At 38.0% G+C, this 6,323-nt stretch overlaps 1 long non-coding RNA gene across 1 annotated transcript; it reads left to right on the forward strand.

The window, feature by feature from the left end:
- On the forward strand, positions 5,062-5,817 carry LOC107619402. Its single transcript, XR_002363100.1, has 2 exons — positions 5,062-5,265; positions 5,337-5,817. It is a non-coding gene; the product is annotated as an uncharacterized LOC107619402 (long non-coding RNA).

Genomic DNA, 6,323 nt, shown 5'->3' on the forward strand with positions numbered 1-6,323 from the left:
GCAAGGGTTGTGGTTCGTCCCACTTGCTCCAGGTCAGAGACTGTGACGCCTGGGTAGTAGCGGTAGTAGTGGTGATTCCACTCGCTCCAGGTTGAGCTTTCAAACACCCGCCTGGGTAGTAGCCGCAGTAGTGGTTATTCCACTGGCTCTGGGTTGAGCGGGTAGTAGCAATGGGGTTGTAGCTCAAACCTACTTGCTCCGCGATGGGTTTTTATGTCTATGGTTAGCTACCTTGACGTGTCGGGTTGGCTATATAACCGACAGATGATATCATCAGCCACTAGGACAGGCATGCATCATATGCATCTATATGACATTGTTTGGGTGTGCATATTATACTTGGTTTGCCTATGTGATTAATTGCTAATTGTTCTACTTGCAATAACTGTTTGTTTGTGCTTGCATCTTCCTATTTGTGTTTGCTACTGGGACTCTGTTGGACTGTGGTGATTGGTTGATGGTTGGATTGTTTGGGCCAAGGGCCGTGGTTGGAATGAGATGAACCGATGGTTGATTTCGGTTTTGTGTTTTTGGTTTGGAATAAGATATGAAAGGCTATTTTGGTTTAGCATAGATAAACCTTTTTGAAAAGCTTTTGATGTTTTTGAGAATTGAACGGTTCCTCTTTCAGAAAAAGATTTCCGACTTTACTTCTATTGTAAACTGTAGTTTTTGAAAAGTGGCATAAGACGGTTATTAATCACTGGTACGGTTTATCTTCACGTATCCTATTACAGTAATTCCCAAAAAACCCTCTACTGAGAACCCTTTCGAGGATGATGTTCTCACCCCCCCTACATTTTTCCCCTTTCAGGATATGGTGCAGAAGTCACGAAGAGTTTATTTAGTTGTTGTTGAGATGCTCTGTATTGCTTTAGTATATTTTTGTTCCCTTGCCTTTGTCTTTATACTTCTGTAAGAGGGATAGAAATTGCATTGGATAATGATTGTAATATTATATATGTATATATATATGGATATACTCTTTATGAGTTTTGTAAGTTGTATGGTATCTATGGATGTATGTTATCGGATGAAATTATTTTGGGAGCGGTTTCACAGTTTAAAGTTTTAAACAGGCTCATATTATAATATTAAATATTATAAGTGTCGTCGTAATGTCCGAGCTATCAGAATAGCGCAGCCGGAAGCGTGAACTTTGGTAGTTAGGGTGTTACATTATGGTATCAGAGCGGTCTTTCCTGTACAGCCTGAGGAATGGACCAACTATGCTTCAATTGCATACTCTGAGCGTTTGTCATGTACTAGGTCTTGTCGAGTGACGAGAATTAGAGCTTTATGCACATGAGGGTCTATTGATTAATGCCGTTAGTCTTGCATTGCATAATTCTTGGTATTAAGTTTGGCCGGCTTAATACTAGTGAATTATGTACGTGAAAGCACTGATGGGTTATCATAGATGATATGCGAGTTTTGAGTAAAGCTAATCGTGGGTTTTGGGAACGATGGAAACTATTTCTCGAGACTATTCAGTTGTGTGTCTTGAAATTCTATTCGAGTCGACTTGTTCTTTCATATCCTAACTTGAAGTTCTTGTTTGCTACTCCTCTTGAAAAGTAATTGGATGTTTCCACTCTATTTCTCTATTCATATGCATTATTGTTTGATCTCAATTGCATATGCTTGTTTAGAATCCTTGTTACATCTATCTTTCTCTGTTTGAGTTCTTCTTGATTCACCTAATCTTTGATATAGCTTTGAACTTGTCTTAATGCGCTGTGCCTTTTAACTCCTGATTTTGAGTACATTCTTAGAGAAATTGTTGATTTAGTTTTCCTCTTATTTGATAGTGATCACAGCCAATTTTGAGATTTTTATGAAAATTGCTGTTGAATAGATGTATACTTATCTATATGTGAAACTTTGAAGATTTCTTACACAGTTTAACAACTACTTATTTTAATACCTCGCCTGTACTTTTATTGGTTTATGGAACTGCACTTACTTTAAAAGTAAATTGACTTTCTAGTAATTCTACTATAGCTCCAGTGCACATCTTCATTTGATTATGTATTTAGGTATTTTTCAGAATTTCGGAAAGAAATGGATTTTTCGCTTTTATTTCGGTTGAGTTTCGTTTGATAAGCTTCACTTAACTTATTTTGAATTGAGTTTGGTTTAGCATACTACATGGTTTATGCCATTATTGTTCTTTTGAAAATGTTGGACTCATGGCTTTCTTATGTGTGAACCCGTTCCTTCTTAAGCTTTTAACCTCTATGAATGTCATACGTGATTCTGTTTTTAATTATACATCTACCTTTTGGGAACACTACCATCAATTTCAACTTTCCTTTCTCTGGTGAATCTCATTCTTATATGAGTCAGTTTGATTCGTTTCAAAAATAGTGCATCATTTATCCTCTCATTGTCTTTACAAGAGTTTTTAGTCAAAGATTTATCTTTGGGAAAATTACTAATGATTGGGTTGTATTTTCCTATGACTTTTTTATTCTTTTGAATCAATTGAAAGCTTGTTTGATCTCTCATGCCTAGTGGATCTTGTTTGAACTATCTTGGTTTAAGATCTTTTCTTGCATGGCTTGACTCCTTTTTAGCATATCTTAAACTTCTTGAATATCCTTTTGAGATGGTGCTTTCAAGAACACTTTGGAGTCTTGTTTTGAACTTTTAAAGAAATTTTGAATTCTCTTTGAAGAAATTCTAAACGGAATTTATTTTCTGTTGCTTGATTGAGATTGAAACCATTGTTCAATTTTTGACGAAATTGTTTTAAAGTTGACATGCGCTATTTTAAATGAGGTTTTGAAAAGTTTCCTTGTTTAATGGAAACCTGTTCGTTTGTAACGCACCACCTGTCTCCTTACCAGATTGTAAGCAAAATTTTTACCTCAAAATTTCTTCTCTAAAGAGAGTTTAACTTCCTCTCTTGTCCTCGCTATAAATGTTATACACGCTTGTTTGAATATGAGCTTTGGGAATTTTTGAACAAGCATTTGATTTCTCTTCCGAGTTTTATGATTGCTTTTGGTTAAGTTGTGCACCTAATTATCTTTCTAAAATATTTGAGGAAATATTTTGGCTCTTAGCCAAACTTGTGTGCATTTTGTTTTTAAACTCTACATAATCTACTTCAACGTGAAATTGATTTAGAGCAAAGCCACGTTTATGCTTTTGTTACTCTCTTGAAGGATACTAGTTGTTTAACTTGTCTTTTAGACTACGAAATGATTTTTCCGCAAGTTTTCGATTCTTTTATGAACAATGTATCCGGGAGTATTTTTAATCGTGCTCTTGAGTTCTATGAGCCTTGTCTTGGGTCTGAGATATTCTTTTCTATAAACCTCATACTTCTTCGACTCAGTGTGAAATTGTTTTAGACTAATGTGCTGATTTTCTGCTTATTGATCCTATTGAATTTCCTTGATCCAAGGGTTATCTCTGAAGTTGTCAATTGATTTATTTCTAGCAAACTTCTTTGCTTGAGCATCCTTGTTTATCTGGAATTGGATATATTCTTTCAAATCTATGAGTATTGTCATTAACATGCGTCTCTCCTTTCTATGATCTTGTATCCTTCTGAGTAGACTCGAGAATTGTTTTGATATCACGTGTGACTTGTAGACGTAGTAACGCGATGCTTTAGTTCTTTAAGGCGTGATACGGGTATACGGAAGTGGAAGCGGTAGGTGTACAACATTGTGAGTTGTGGTGTTTTGTTCCTTGCGGACGGGTTTGCGATCGTTGGACTTATGATCGGATATGGGAATTGTAAAGTGCATGATGGGGTTGGAAGGTTGAAGCTTTGAGGTTGAGATGAGATTAGTGTGCGGATGATGAGCACGTCGTTGTAACCTCATCCTGTTTTATAACCTTCAATGCCTTGCCTTACTATCACATGTTTGACTAATGTCATCTTTTACTTTGAGCCTATCTTTACAATCACACTCCTACCTTTGTATCTTTATGCATACGACGATCCAAGTATTTGAAAACCGTATATATGTTTATACGATGAGATATTTTTTGTTATTCCTTAAATGTGTTTGAGGGTGAACTATTATGAGACTTCTTTCGTTTTGTATGAATTTTTGAGGACGAAAATTTTTATAAGGTGGGTAGAATGTAAGACCTAAAACCTTTGAAAAGTTTTATTATGATCAAGTCTCAAATCATAGTTATTTATAGCCTTAATTTCAGAAATTATTTTATTAATAAGGCAAGTGGCAAGTTTTGATTTATTGAATTTGAGATAAGTTATGATTATTATCCAATTTTATAATTATTGGATTATTTTCTATATTTGAATTATAAAGTTGATAGTTATGAAATAATAAGGATTTTGTATGATTTGGATTAGATAAGTAATATTTTAAATATTAATACTGCTGTTTTGGAAAATGAAGAAATTAAGTATATTATTTCTAATTATTTGATTTGGGCATTTTATTAAAAGTAATTTGTAAAAATGGATGATCAAATAGTATTTTCTATATACAATTAGTGTTGGATCTAATTTGGATTTCAATTACTATATTATTTCCAATTTTTATTTGAAATTACCAATTTGCCCCTAACCCTAATTTTTACTCAAAAAGAATGAAACCCTAAAACCCTAGCCAATACCCGTTTTCCCCCCATGACCCAGCAGCAGCAAACCACACGATTCCCCCTTCCTCCATGAACAAAGAATTTGAAGCAAAGAGACAGGGGGAAACTGAGCTGCCGCGGAAGAAGGAAGGAGGAGAGGACGACTCGCGCCGACGTGCCGGCCTCACCGCCGCTATCGCGCCGTTGCCTGACCGAGGAGAGAGATAGCGACGCATTCAAAGAGAGGAGGAGGGAGAGGAGGCCGCGCTGCCGCCGCGGTCCCTGTGCCGCCACCGTTCGGTCCAGCAATGAGCTGCTGCTAGAACCGTGCGAGGAGGAACGACGCCGCCCCTTGCCGCGATCGAAGCTCGCTGTCGCCGCGTTGCTCCGGTCTGTCGCGCCGCCACTGTCGTCCAGGGAAGACCGCCGCTACACGGGCTGGAGGAACTTGTCCCGGTTGAGTTGCGCCGGCGCTTTTGGGGTTCAACCACCGTGCCCAGTCGTGCTTGCGTCACCGGCGCCGCCTCCGTCGGAGCTGCCGCCGTCAGAAAGGGGTTTCGACCGCCGCAGGTGTCGCTGCCGGAAAAAGGGAGCTGCGTCTCTGTGATTCTGACCGCCGGAAGTGGTTCTGTGACTTCCGGGAGCACCGCCAGAGCTTTTGGCTGCTTTTGCCGTCGCCAAAAAATTCTATCGGTAAGGGTTTTACGTTGGTTCTCCTTTCCGTTGAGTTTCTGGGAACCTCATTGCCACTGCATATGGTTCAGGTCATCGCTGCCGCTTGAGGTGGCTGCCGGGCTGCCGCCGAACCGGTTCAGAGACCGTCGCTGTTTCGGTTCAGCCGCTCTTTCTACGTTTCGGTAAGCGTTTTCGATTTGAAAGCCCTTTAGTTACCGTTCTGTTATCATACGCTGAGGTTGTGGCATTAATTGCTATGAGATTGAGTTCGGTTGTTGTATGTTGCGATTAGAGTTGTTGAGACTGTTGCAAAAGTGGCTTGGAGCTGAGGTTTTGGTTGCCGTCAGTTCGGTTTGAGACGGAAAGGACTTGATAAGTCATTTGGGTTATGGAATTGCGTTTTGAGGTATGGGTGCTTTTCAAAAACTATATTTTATATGTCGAAATTATTACATATGGATACTGATGTGAGATAATGTATTTGGTGATTGTATAAGCCTTATGTGATGTTGATTATCCTAGATGAATGTAATTATATGTTTGAATGGATTATTATTTGGTTTTGATGAACAGATTGTTGTGTGGTTTTGTGAAACAGAATACTTTTCAAGTTGATTCTTTAAAGATTTGAAATATGAGTTTAATCCTTTGAGGATTGGTTTGGATTGAGTCAATTATTTTGATGATGTGAAAGATAGAATACTCTTGAAATTCAGCCTGGGTTGCTTTAATTAATTTGGTCTTTGATAAATGATTTATTACTGAACCGATTCTTTTAAACTTTGGAAATGAGTTAAATCGGTTGATATTGAGTTGATTTTGAAATGGTTTCCTTGAGATATGCCACTGAGGTGATTGTTGGTTTTAGCTTGCTTTTGAATTGATTTCTGGTTTTGAGCTGTTGAAAAGGAATGAAAAACGGTTTAGTTGAGACCCGAACCGGATGGCAAAAGTCCAAGTTTTAGGGGAGGTGCTGCCGAAATTTCTATAAAATCCGAGTCTTTATTGAATGTTGTATGGAGAAATGACGGGTTAGAGACTTCTACTATTTTATTTGATTTATCAAGAAAAGGATG

Source organism: Arachis ipaensis, chromosome B01 (genome assembly GCF_000816755.2).
Source record: "Arachis ipaensis cultivar K30076 chromosome B01, Araip1.1, whole genome shotgun sequence".
Lineage (NCBI taxonomy): Eukaryota > Viridiplantae > Streptophyta > Magnoliopsida > Fabales > Fabaceae > Arachis > Arachis ipaensis.